Source organism: Hypanus sabinus, chromosome 31 (genome assembly GCF_030144855.1).
Source record: "Hypanus sabinus isolate sHypSab1 chromosome 31, sHypSab1.hap1, whole genome shotgun sequence".
Classification (NCBI taxonomy): Eukaryota; Metazoa; Chordata; class Chondrichthyes; order Myliobatiformes; family Dasyatidae; genus Hypanus; species Hypanus sabinus.
This window is the reverse complement of record NC_082736.1, coordinates 11943339-11957102: the sequence shown is the minus strand read 5'-3', so window position 1 is coordinate 11957102 and position 13764 is coordinate 11943339. Positions and strand designations below refer to the sequence as shown.

The window sequence follows — 13764 nt, the reverse complement described above, 5'->3', positions numbered from 1 at the left end:
TGATATTATTTTTGTGTATTTTTACTGTTAAATACTTTTATAAATACTGTTAAAAATAGTATCATCAGACTTCAACTGATACTCCTATCTTTGCTGGTAAGATACCCAGTTACGAGGTTCGTAACACCACCTCCTGAGGAGACTGAAGCCAGTGAGACTTCCCCTGCCACTACTATTCTAACATGGTATTTAGTTTTCAGAAGCACTGTTGAAAGTGATCTAACCACTTGCTAAACCGTTTGGTACGAGAAGAGCAAGGCATCCGACTGCAAAGTATAGAGATTTTCAATTCAGACCCAGTGATTTGCGGTCTATTCAGAACCGACGGAACTCTGAACTTCAGTCGATCATATGGAAGGAATGGGATGTGAACGAGACTCGGGATTTGTAAAATAAATCACGGAGTGTGGGAGTATTCTCCGCTGCACCTCAGACGGCCGTCGATGCTCGTTACGTCGAAGTCTCACTAACGTAACAGACACAAAGTGGAGGAGAATTTCAGCGGGCCAGGCGGCATCTCCACCCGAAACATCGACTGTTTACTTTCCCCATATTTGCCGTCTGACCTGGTGATTTGCTCCGGCATTCTGTGCTCTGGATTTGCAGCATCTACAGAATCTCCTGTGTTTATAACCTAAATAACAGCCGCAGACAAATAGAAGAAAGACAAGGAGACACAGAGGGAGATAACCATTGTGCCTGACTGCAGGGCCGTAGGAATAGGGTCAGAATCATAGTGAAAAGCACATCCGTTGCTGAAATGACGGGTCGAAATATCCGGCTGGGTCGGAGCGCAGTGGCCGGATAATAACCGGATGGGGTACAAAGTAATGAACAGGGGGAGGAGAACGGGGAGGAAGGTAAAAGCGTAAGAGAGACACGAGGGAAATTAGACAGACAAAATAATCCAACAAACAGAACAATAGAGTATCGGGGGAAAGCGGCAAAAATAACAAATAAAATGAGAGGAGAAGAACGGAGATATTTACCTATCAGCAGAATGGCGCGGCGGGAATGTGCTGGGCCCGTTATCCAGAGGCCGGCAGATCCAAACCGTCGTCTGCTATTCTTCAGCAGAATATTTTACCGCCAGTTGCCATCACGTCACCTGTGTACACAACACACATTTCACTTAATAATAAAAATTTTTCTTCTCACTGAAGTCTCTGTTCACTCACTGCATCACTTTCTGAGATTTGTTGAGAACTTCGCGGGTAAAACTACAATTGCTATTATGCTCAACGATTGTCCAACATTTGTTGTTCTCCGCAGCATTAAGCTGTGTCTAGTATTGAGCAGATTGAACAGAAAATACTGGAAGGTTTCATCACTTCAAGAAACGTTTGTGAGTGATGAAATGAGATTACCCTTCTGATCCTGACACAATTAGAAATGGTGAGAGAAAAAGCTAGATTTCAGTGTCAAAGAAGTTGAGAAGTTGGTTGGGAATTGAAAAGGGGTCATCTCTGATGGGGCGAGACCAATACACGATGGCGGTAAGAAAAATCGGAAAGAGAAACAATGGGCTACAATGGCAGACGAACGACAGGCAGAAATGTTAATTTCATAGAGAACGAAGTAATGTGGCTGAGTGATTCCAATCCTAGACGTTTGTGAGACATGTGCTGAAAAAGACGTACAACACACGGCGATCGCCGGGAATCAAACCCAGGTGAGCTGACTGAAAGGCAGCTATGCTTATCCCTATACCCTATCGCTCCATGTTGCAGGAGTTTCGAAAAGTGAAGCGTCTCCCGTGCTCCATGTGATTCCATAGACCACGAGCTCCTCTCTGTCGCATCAATCCTCACTCTGCAGCAGGTTTTATTCCGGCCAGTTGACATCACCATCCTCAAACAGAGGGAGTGATACAACAGCCAATGAGTATTCACCAGCGATCGGACTGAGAAAAAGCCGAACTCTCAGAGAGTCGGACGGGCTGCAAATGGTGCCTCTTTCACACTAGCAAATGTGACGAGAAATGCTGATCGTGCATGTTCTTTAGCAATGTCGGTGAATATGTACGAGGGAGATTGATAAGTTCGTGGCCTACGGTAAAAGGAGATGAGATTTACAGCTTTCGTTACATGCACAAGCAGGTCAATTATATTGAGTGATTATTCAGAATGTTGAGGTTAATAACTCATCAGGAGTGATTGATGTTAGTGGCTTAATGTAGAAGGAAATGAGTCATTAACTTCCGTTACATGCGCAAGCAGGCCAAAATTCTGAGGGTTTATGCCGAAATTTTGAAGTTAGTAACTCTTCCCCTTCCTCCGTGTGCCATGAATTTATCAATCACCCCTGACGAGCTATTAAATTCAACCTTGCTGCACAATCAGTCAGAGAGTTGAACAGCGTGTGCCTGCAACCAAACTCATCTCCATCTAGATCAGGCCACGAACCTATCAATTACCCCAGCTTTGGAGACCTTCTGGAGGTCCAAGATCGGTATGTTCCACGACGCTGGACTAAGTGTGAAAATGTAGGAGGGGACTATGCTGAAATATAATTGTGTTCGGTTTTCTAAAACTGACTCCTTATACATTAGTGCACGAACCTATCATTCACACCTCGGAGGAGTGAGTTCAGTTTAGGAATGAATAAAATAATAAACAACAACCACTTTGCTGGGATTCTACTGCAATTGCCTCCATAGTTAGTGGAAGATTGAGGAGCAGCTCTGCTGGCAAATCACACGGAAATGTCATGTAGATAGGTTTACAACGAACGGACATTTCAACTTCTACAGGATTAACGGGATCATTTTTGTGTAAGATAAGAAATGGAAATTTTGAGGTAGATCTGGAGGAGTATTTTTGTTCCAGTCCATCGATAGTCCAACTGGTGACGACAGTTTGTCAATGGAACTAGTTTAGGGAATTCTCACTGTAACTTGTAAATGATCAACACTCGCACTTTAATGTTCCTGCATAAACAACAACGTAACTATGTCGTCACTGGACCAAGAACTTAGAGCAAGAATTCTGCTGTTCCCTCTGTACCAAAACTAACTCAGACTACTTTTCCCAACTATATTAGCAAATTAACGCAGCTCAGTTGGCCACGTGATCGATCCTTTCTTCTCCCAGTCACTGACTTGGGGGGGATCTTCCTTGCGATGGTGGGTTTCAGGAAAGAGTTATCACTGCTAGCACATTCGATGTTTCCTCTTCTATATTCATTTTTTCCAATTCAATTATTCCATTCCAACGTCATTGGCCGTAGGTCATCTGATTGGCTTGAACTCACCCTTTTCTTAGCTGTGCTCCAGACCAGCATCCATTTATTTCCCTCTTCCCAGCAAGCGTCAATTGGTAATTTATGGCTCTTTATTCCCCTTAGAAACCAGTTTAAATCACTCCAGACAGGCATTGACCCAAACATTCACACATTTGCATGTTATATTATATCAAAAACACCTCACAAATAACTTCTAATTTGGAATATATCTCTTAACCCGCGGATTACAAGAAACAACTTTGCGTTTGCTTTAAAACACAGAAATTTTCCTCTCCCAAAATGGAAGATGTAAAGCGGTTCCACAAAATTACATCTTCATTTCCAGGCACATGGCTGGTACAAAGACACTTGATCTGTCTGCTTCCACTGTCCTTGAGCCATTCGATTTCGATGTTATCTTACATATTTTATATCCTCCGTGGCCAACATCTCCTCTTTTTCAATGCACGGAAATTCCTGGGGATCTCATTACTGTTAACAAGTCTCAGTGAATATGGCAGAGAAGGAACAGCAGCATTCATGATTTATATCAAAAATGCAGATAAGGATTTAAAAATTCCCTGTGTTTATTCAGGATTAATATGCAGTCTTGCCTTTGGTTAAATGTTCGCTTCATCCACTTTTCCGTCGCTATTTTAATTTATTACTCTAATTTAAAAAATCCTGTTACCTGCTCTTTGCCTTTAAATCCTTAACATTTGCAGGTCAGTGGTAGCGGACCGTCAGACAGTCCCGCCTCCTTTTCTCCCTGACGCAGCTCCCCACAATGACGATAAATCGAGGAGAGGTCAGACATATACAGAAGGGATAAAATGGCCTGCGTAGTGATCGGGAAGTGAAACTGAGGTTAGATTAGCGACCAGGTACGAAATCAAAGGCGGTATTCGCTCGAAACGCCGAGTAGCCTACTCCATCTTCTATTGTCTATATTTCAACGTCCAGTCTTTGTGATCAGCGTCTCCGGCAGAAGATATCATCGTTCATTTGACACTGGGGACGTAGCTCACTGGAGCAGCGCGTGTGTGACGTCCAGGGTTCAAAACCAGCATTTCAAAACTGTTGTTTGTGAAGTTTGAAAACTGGGCGGAAAATCCCAGATGAAGAAAATTCCCGCACGATGGTTGGCCTTTCATTGCCGTCGTTGAGACGCCGGGATAAGCCAGTGCCACGTGGGCTAGTTTAGAATGGTTCCTTGCTGTATATCAGTCCTCGGTAGGGGAATTCTAAAAACACCCCCCACTTTTAGTGATGAAAGCTCGGCCGTGATGTTCTGAATATGAGAGCAACGACTATAATTCTCATTGAAACCTACTGAATGTTGAAGGATGAAGATAAGGTGGACGTGGAGACGATGTTTCCTATGGTGGAGGTGTCCAGAACTAAAGGGCATAGCCTCAAAATTGAGGGGCGACCTTTTAGACTGACGTAAGGAGGATTTCGTTTTTTAGCCCGAGTAAGAAATCTGTGGAATGCTCAGCCGCAGACTGCGGTGGAGGCAAGTGTATAGGTTTGAGTGGGATCCGGGATAATCCGTGATGGAACGGCGGAGCAGACTCGCTGAGCTGAATGACCGATTTCTGTTCCTATGTCTTTTGGTCTTATGATCTGACTAAATCCCGGTGAAGGGATTGTTTGAGGGAGGTAATTGTTATGCGGAAACTAATTCAACATCTAACTCCGCGAGTTCCATTCACAGGGAGACGAGGGGAACTTCTGTTTCAACTTGAAAACCAACACTTATTCAATGATCTGGACAGAATGGGAACTTTAATGGGACCTCGTGATTGAACGTAGTGACTCCCGAGTATGGTTCAAAATGTCGTTTTTTGTAAGAAGCCCCACAAGAGGGATGAATTGTCCATGTGAACAATTAAATAGGATAAAACCACATTCACTGGCGAAATATCGGGGGGCAAGATGTGATAAAGCATAAACGAAACAGAGTGAATAAATGGGTGGTGCAGAAAGTAAGGAAGAAAGAAACGAAATTGGAGACAGAACGCGGTTAAAGAAGGAATTATCAACCGAAGGTGAAGTAATTGGGTATGAATAAGTGGGAAAGATGGAATTTTTGCAACATGGACAGACATAGACGGCAACCCAGACATATACATACACAGACACAGACCCAGATATGTACAGGGACAGATAAGAACTAAACGTATACAGGCATCGACACAGACAGAAACAGCGATGCAGACATTATAGAGAGACAGCGACACAGACACAGAGACACAGACACAGACTGAGACATGCACAGACATTGACAAGACAAAGACATATACAAACACCGATACAGACACAAACAGAAACATAGAACCAGACATATACAGATATGCAAAAACACACATCCACACCAAAACACACACACACACACACACACACACACACACACACACACACACGGAATGATACACACACACACACAGACACACACACATACAAACCCAAGAGATTGCACATCATTCATGGAAGAACAATGCTGTTTTTCATAGCAGAGTGGCGCAGCGGAAGCGTGCTGGGCCCATAACCCTGAGGGTGATGGATCGGAATCATCCTCTGCTATGTCAGCTGCTGCCAACAACAATTTACCGTCAGTGCGCTATACTACACTAGGCCATTGCATTATTGGTAGATTCATTGGTTTCGGCTAGAATGTACTTTTATCTGCTACCCTTTTTCACTTTTGCGGAGGTTTCTATTTGGTTGGAAAGATTAACCCTTTGTATACGGAGGTATCTTAATTGCATCTATTCTCTGCAGGCCAGGCGGCATCTATGGGAAAAAAGTTCCACTCCACCGGACGAGACCTTTCATCAGGACTGGAGAAAAAGAAGAGAAGACCTTGCTCAGGAGTCTCTTTCTCTCCCTGTCTCTCGATTTTCCAAATCGTTTGCTGCATCGGTTTCTCAGACAATGAATCCTGCTGGAGAATGCTCTTCATCCCTTTGCACAATCAGCACAAATGGGAGCGTGTCCTCTGGCCAGTGCTCGACAGAGAAGTATCTGCATCGCAAATGATTCCCGAGTCCTCTCTGATTGCAGAGGAAGAAATGTTTGTTATTATCTGTATTACCAATGATTACGTTGTATCTATATTGTGATATGCAGGAAGGGTTGGACCTGAACACCTCTGTATTGAAGTGGGGATGTAGCTTAGTGGAGGAGCGCATGCTTTGCCTGGATGAGGACACGGCAACTCCACGCTAGTGAGCATTGAATTTTGAACAATGCATAGCTCAAACTGAATCATTAGGTTTGCATTGACACACTGGTGGTACAGCGATACAGCGGCAGAATGAGTCTCAACGTGGACAGGACGAAATCTGCTAAATCAATAATAGCTCCTCAAGAGAGAGAGTGGACCACCAAATCACATTGGTGTGTCCAGCTCCTGAGGAGACTGAAGTCAGAGACATCTCCTGCCACTATTTTAACATATTTTATTTTCCAGGAGCACCATTGAAAGAGATCTAACCACTTGCTAAACCGTCTGGTACCGTCTGGAAAAAGTCTAGTAAGGCATCCGACGGCAAGACTCTCCAAAAAATAGAGATTTTCACAGTGAGACCCAGTGATCTCCGGTCCATTCGGAACTGACAGAATTCTGAGCTTCATTCGATCATATGAACGGATTGGGAGGTGAACGAGACTCGGGATTGGTAAAATAAATCCCGGAGTGTGGGTGTATTCTCCGCTCCACCTCAGACTGCCGTCGCTGCTGGTTACGTCGAGGACTGACCGAGGGAACATACACAAAGTGGAGGAGAATTTCACCGGTCCAGGCGGCATCACCGCCCGAAACATTGACTGTTTATTCCTCCCCAAAGATGCTGTCTGACCTGGTGATTGGCTCCGGCATTCAGTGCTCTGGATTTGCTGATCTGCAGAATTCCCTGTGTTTATAACGTAAATAACAGCCGCAGACAAAGTGATGGAAGACAAGGAGACAGAGAGGGATATAACCAGTGTGTCTGAATGCAGTTCCGGAGGAATAGAGTCAGAATGATAATAAAATTCACATCCGTTGTTGAAATGTCGTGAACGAGACATCCGGCGGGGTCGGAGAACAGTGACCGGATATTAATCGGATGCATTAGGAAGCGATGAAGAGGGAAAGGAGGACGGGGAGGAAGGTAAAAGCGTAAGAGAGCCACAAGGGATATTGCACAGGGAAAATTATCCAACGAACAAAACAATAGATAATCGGGGGAACGCGGCAAAATTAACAAATAAAACGACAGGAGAAGAACAGAAATAGTTACCTATCAGCAGAATGGCGCGGCGGGAATGTGCTGGGCCCGTTATCCAGAGGCCGGCAGATCCAAACCATCGTCTGCTATTCATCAGCAGAATATTTCACCGCAAATCGCCTTCACGTCACCTGTGTACACAGCACACATTTCACTAAAAAATAAAAACTTGTGCTTCCAATTTAAGTTTCCGTCCACTCACTCCATCACTTTCTGAGATTTGCTGAGAACTTCGCGGGTAATTCCTGCCGTGCTCAGGGATTGGCCAACACACCTTGTTCTCCGTTGCATAAAGCTGTGTCTGCTATTGAACTGTTTGAACAGAGAATACTGGAAACACTCATCACCTCAAGAACATTTGTGAGTGATTAACCTTTCTGATCGTGAGACTCAGTTAGAAATGGTGAGAGAAGAAGATAGCTTTCAGTGTCAAAGAAGGCGAGAAGTTGAGGGGGAAGTGAAAACGGGGACATCTCTGATGGGGCGAGACCAACACACAATGTTGGTAAGACATTCGAAAAGAGAAACACTGGTCTAAAATGGCAAACGAACGACGGGCAGAAATGTTAATTTCAAGGAGAAAGAAGTAATGTGTCTGAGTGATTCCAGTCCGAGACGTTTGTGAGACATGTGCTGAAAAACAGGTACAGCACACGGCGATCGCCGGGAATCGAACCCAGATGAGCTGACTGAAAGGCAGGTATGCTCATCCCTATACCACTATCGCTCCACGTTGCAGGAGTTTCGAGTAGTGAAGCGTCTCCCGTGCTCCATGTGATTCCACAGACCCCGAGATGCTCTCTGTCTGTTCAATCCTCACTCTGCAGCAGGTTTTATTGCGGCCAGTTGACATCGCCATCCTCAAGCAGTGGGAGTTATACAACAGACAATGAGCATTCACCAGCGATCGGACTGAGTTAGAGCCGAACTCTCAGAAAGTCGGAAGGACCGCAAATGGTGCCAAGCCTCAGAACAGCACATGGGAAAACAAAAAACTTTAGAAAACTTTATGTTCTTTAGAAAAGCCGATGTATAGGTACGACTGTGATTGATAAGTTTGTGGACTAGGGTAGAAGGAGATGAGTTATACAGCTTTCGTTACATGCACAAACAGCTCAATTCTTTGAGCGATTATTCAGAATGTTTGAAGTTAATAACACATCAGGGGTGATTTATACGTTAGTGGATTAAGATAGAAGGAAATGTTATTAACTCTCTTTACATGCACCAACAGGCCAACACTTCCAGTGTTTATGCAGAAAGTTTGAAGTTAATAACTCATCCCCTTCCACCGTAGGCCACGAATATATCAACCACTCCATATGAGCTATTATCTTCAAACTTTCTGCACAACCAGTCAGAGAGTTGAACAGCGTGTGCATGCAACGAGAGCTGTATAACTCATCTCCATCTACCTCAGGCCACGAACATATCAATTACCCCTGCTTTGGACACTTTGCTCCACGACCGCTGGACTAAATATGTACATGTAGGAGGGGACTATGTTGAAAAATAATTGTGTTAGATTTTAAAAAACAGACTCCTTTTACCTTAGGGCACGAACCTATCAATCACCCCTCGTAGATGATTGATAGGTTCGTGCCCTAAGGTAGAAGGAGTCAGTTAGGATTAAATAAAATAATAACCAACAACCACTCTGCTGGGATTACTCTGAGATTGTCTCCATAGTTGCTAGAAGATTGACGAGCAGGTCTGCTGACAAATCCCACAGGAATGTCATGTGGATAGGGTTACAACGATCGGACATTTCACCTTCAGAAAAATTAACCAGATTTTTTTTTTTTGCGTAAGATAAGAAATGGAATTTCTGAAGTGCATCTGTCAGAGTATTTTTGGTCTAGGCCATCGATTTTCCTACTAGTGTTGACAATGAATTTAGGTTATGAATTTCACTCTGTAACTTGTAAATAATCCAAAATCGCACTTTACTGACTCTGCATAAACGGCAACATAGCAATGGCAATACCGGGCCAGGAACTTAGAACAAGAATTTTGCTGTTCACTCTGCACCATCACTCATTCAGACTACTTTTCCCCAGTATATCACCAAATTAACGCAGCTCAGTTGGCCACGTGATCGATCCTTTCTTCTCCCAGTCACTGACTTGGGGAATCTTCCTTGCGATGGTAGGTTTCGGGAAAGAGTTATCACTGCTAGCACATTCGAAGTTTCCACTTTTATATTCATATTTTCCAATTCAATTATCACATTCCAGTGTCATTGGCCGTATGTCATCCGATTGGCTTGAATTCTCCCATTTGTTAGGTCTGCACCAGGCCAGCATCCATTTATTTCCCTCTTCCCAGCAAGGATCAATGGATAATTTATGCCTCTTTGTTCCTTTTCGTAAGCAGTTGAAATCACTCCAGGCAGGCATTAACCCCAACATTCACACGTCTGCATGTTATATTACATCAAAAAAAAACTCACAAATAACTTCTAATTTAGAAAATATCTCTTAACTCGCAGATTACCTGAAACAACTTTGTGTTTGCTTTAAAACACAGACATGTTCCTCTCACAAAATGGAAGATGGAAAGCGGCTCCACAAAATGACATCTTAATTTCCAAGCACATTGCTGGTACAAAGACACTTGATCTGTCTGCTTCCACTGTCCTGGGGCCATTAGAGTTCGTTGTAATCTTTCATATTTTAAATCCTCCGTGGCCAACATCTCCTCTTTTTCGATCCACGGAAAATCCTGGGGGTCACATTACTGTTAATATGTCTCAGTGAATATGGCTTAGAAGGAACAGCAGCACTCATGACTTAAACAAAAATACAGATATGGATTTTAAAATATTATCCGAGCAAAAATATGAAGAAACATGATAAGTGTACCCTATTTCATACCATTCTGTTCATCGGTAATTTAACGGGAATTAGCATTATTGGTATATGGAATTTAGCAAAAAATGGTAATGGATCTTAGAAAAATAGAGACCTCTCTGTAATCCAAGGTAACTTCCAAAGTCAGTCCATGTTCAGCACAACATGAGGGCCGAAGAAAATGTATTGTGCTGTTGGTTTGCTATGTTTCTATATTTAAACTCAATTTAACTGTATGAAAACAAACAAAATCAGCAAAATTAAATCTGTAAAGGCATGGTACTCGCAAACACTGAAGTTATTAAAATTGCCCTAAAACACAAACTGGGGAAAATGCCATGGGTACCCACTGGAACAAAGAGCAAAGCAATGACAACATGTGAAGTAATACACATCAAAGGATGTAAATTAACATTTAAACCCCAGTTCCAAACTTTATTCCAAATTGGATGGATTCTGCAAAATATCATTGGCTAAACCGACGTGATATCTAATAGTCTTTGATGACACATCCCATTGTTCAATTTGGTAAATAACTCTATCTGACTCTACCCCAAAATAAATTATAGGTGGAAGAACATTAGAGCAATTGTAGTCGTGGCCGAGTGGTTAAGGCGATGGACTAGAAATCCATTGGGGTTTCCCCGCGCAGGTTCGAATCCTGCCGACTACGTGTTTTTATCGATTTTGATTCCCTGATCCCTCCCACGGATACAGATTGTAAAAAAGCCAGTCGAAACACCGATCACTGTTCCCGCCTGCAAAACTAGGAAGATCCCCTGTGTTCCGCATTTATTCAGGCGGCCTTTGTTCGGCTGTCATACGAAATGTTAGTGGTTCCAAACTATCCAGGGGCGCTGTTGACCCAGTGGTCTTTGCTGTTCGTTTTGTGCGCTCCGTGCTGCCCCTAATACCTTCATTAAGAAATAGATATCCACATACAGAAAACAGAAGACTACCACAACCTGTCTTGCTCATATTCGTGTTGCCATAAACTGAATATAGTGCACATGGGCGATTAGACCAGCAGAAACTCGTACAGGGCACCAACGCATTTCACGTTTAAATTTATGTTATCGCCACTTGAAACAGAGGGATAAATTCACTGCACTTCACTCACACCAACACTGACTGTTCCCACAACTCACTTTCAAACTCGACATTTCATGCTGTCGACATGTTTGCTTTGTTGTTATTATTATCACTTTCTCAGCTCAAGCTGGTAAAACCTGAAGTCCGGGCGTACTGACGCACACTCATTCCTCAATAGCTATGGACTGACTGCCGACCATTCTAGTGGCGTATAGTATAGTGAATTTCAGGAGATTTACAGAAATATTGGTTTGCTCTCCTAACTGTTTAATACCATTGTGTAGTGACTATGAGATGATCGTTGCTGTTGATATTATAATTGGGACAATCTACACCCTGTTCATGCTCCATAGTCTTTCAAAATCTTCTTTTAATTCAGCATATTTCTGGTGCTTTTCACTTGTTAATTGTTGTAGGTTATGTGTGTTTGCAATGAATATATCGGTTATGTACGTTGTTATTGCTTTTTATTTCAGTAATATTATATATCCAGACGGTTATTATGGATTGTCCTATCTGTAACAAGGGATCAGACAAAAATTAATGTGTAGGACTCTGACCCTAATCTAGATCAGGTTTGTATTTATAGTAAGGTATGGTGTCTTTTATGAGTTTGCATTTTAAAGCAAGATTTTGGTGAGTGATATTTATCAATTGATTGTCCCTGTGTAAGTATTCAGATTGAGTAAAACTGCTGCTCAATCCTGTAATGTGTTGGATTGTTCCTAGTGGCTCTTGTCATTTTTTTGCATTTATCGCCATTAATTTGTAGGACGTTTATTATGTATTTCTAATATTTTTGGGTTACCCACCTGGCCCTGTATTCCCACGAGGAACCCCTCTGTTTCTGGGAAGAGGTCTCCAACTCTGAGCCAAGCGTTCCACGTTTCCTTCTTCACATCTTGCCTGCTCAGATCATGGGGATGCTTTCCATGGAGGGATGCTCCCCCTTTGGTTAACTTTATATTATTATCATTTTAATTCACGTTTTGTTTTTGTATTTTCACGGTCTATTATGTTTTCTACATTGATTGTCCGCCTTCTGTGCACTCTTTCACTGATTATAGCCTATTTCTTTGCACTTAGTGTAAATCCCCGCAAGAAAACGCATCTAATGGTAGCATATTTGTGCTTTGGTAATGAATTTCCTTTGAACTTGGAACTGTTGTGCGCTACTACACAGGACCCTGATTCTCGATGCCCTCTAGTGGACGGTGGCTGCCTCACGGATCTCACTGCGACTCTCCGGGTCGTTTTGTGAACCCTGGAGCCGGGATGTTTCACTTCTTGTTCACATCACCGAGCAAGTTAAATAAAGCGACGACTTGCTGCTCCCCTGCGAAGTTCACGAACGTCGGTCACATTTGTACAAAGGGAAACAAATTTAATGCTTCAGGAGGAGACCCATTCGTTACCACTGGGAAAGAGAGGAAATAAGGTATTTTTCAGTTTCAGACAAGGAGGGCGAACGTGATCGGGCAAAGGAAAAGCCGCGGAGCTGCTGAAATCAACTGAGTGACTGTGATTGTTATAATCGGGACTTATATTGCTATGTTATATGAACAACAAAACTGTGGGAAACGTCCAGCACGGTGGACTATGATAATAAAAGGAGGGGAATAATAAACTGAGTCAAACACCAGGTAGGCGACAGTTGAAGATGGGTATTTTTTGGTCCAAGGATCAGAGTAACGCACACTAAACAATGGAGGACCATAGAAGGTCAATCAGCATCTATGGAGAGGAATAAATTATCGAAGTGTCAGGCCGTGTTTCTTCATCAGTACTGGAAAGGAAGTGGAAGAAGCCAGAATAAGAATGCGAGGGAAGAAAAGGAGTACAAGCTGCAAGGTGGTAGGTGAGACCAGGTGAGGACGGAAGGTAGATATGTTGGGGAAAGGGGAATTTTGAAAACTGGGAGATGATAGTTGAAGCCAGGTAAGAACAAAAGGCAGATAGTTCGGGTAAAGGGAAATAAATGTGAGGCTGGGTGGTGATTGGTGGAAAAGAAAAAAAAAGGGTTGAAAAGCAGAAATTAGATTGGATGACTAGAGGGAGGCATTAGACGTGCTAGGAAAAGTGAAGACGCAAGAAGGAATCCTGAAAGTAAAATTAAAATAAAAATCGGAGAATGGAGAAATTACCGGGTCAGAGTAATCGATGTTCATTCTATCAGTTTGACGGAATATGAAGTGCTGCTTCTCCATCCCGAGAGTGGCTTAATCGTGACAGTAGAGGAATCCATGATCCTTCAAGTCAGAATGGGAATGGGCAGTGGAGTTAAAATGTTTGACCATTGGGAAATGCTGCTCTTTGCGGACAGA

General features: G+C 42.9%; 1 non-coding gene across 1 annotated transcript; it reads left to right on the top strand.

The window, feature by feature from the left end:
• The first annotated feature begins 10939 nt into the window (after positions 1-10939).
• Positions 10940-11021, top strand: trnas-aga (transfer RNA serine (anticodon AGA)). Its single transcript has one exon. It is a non-coding gene; the product is annotated as a tRNA-Ser (tRNA).
• The last annotated feature ends 2743 nt before the right edge of the window (positions 11022-13764 follow it).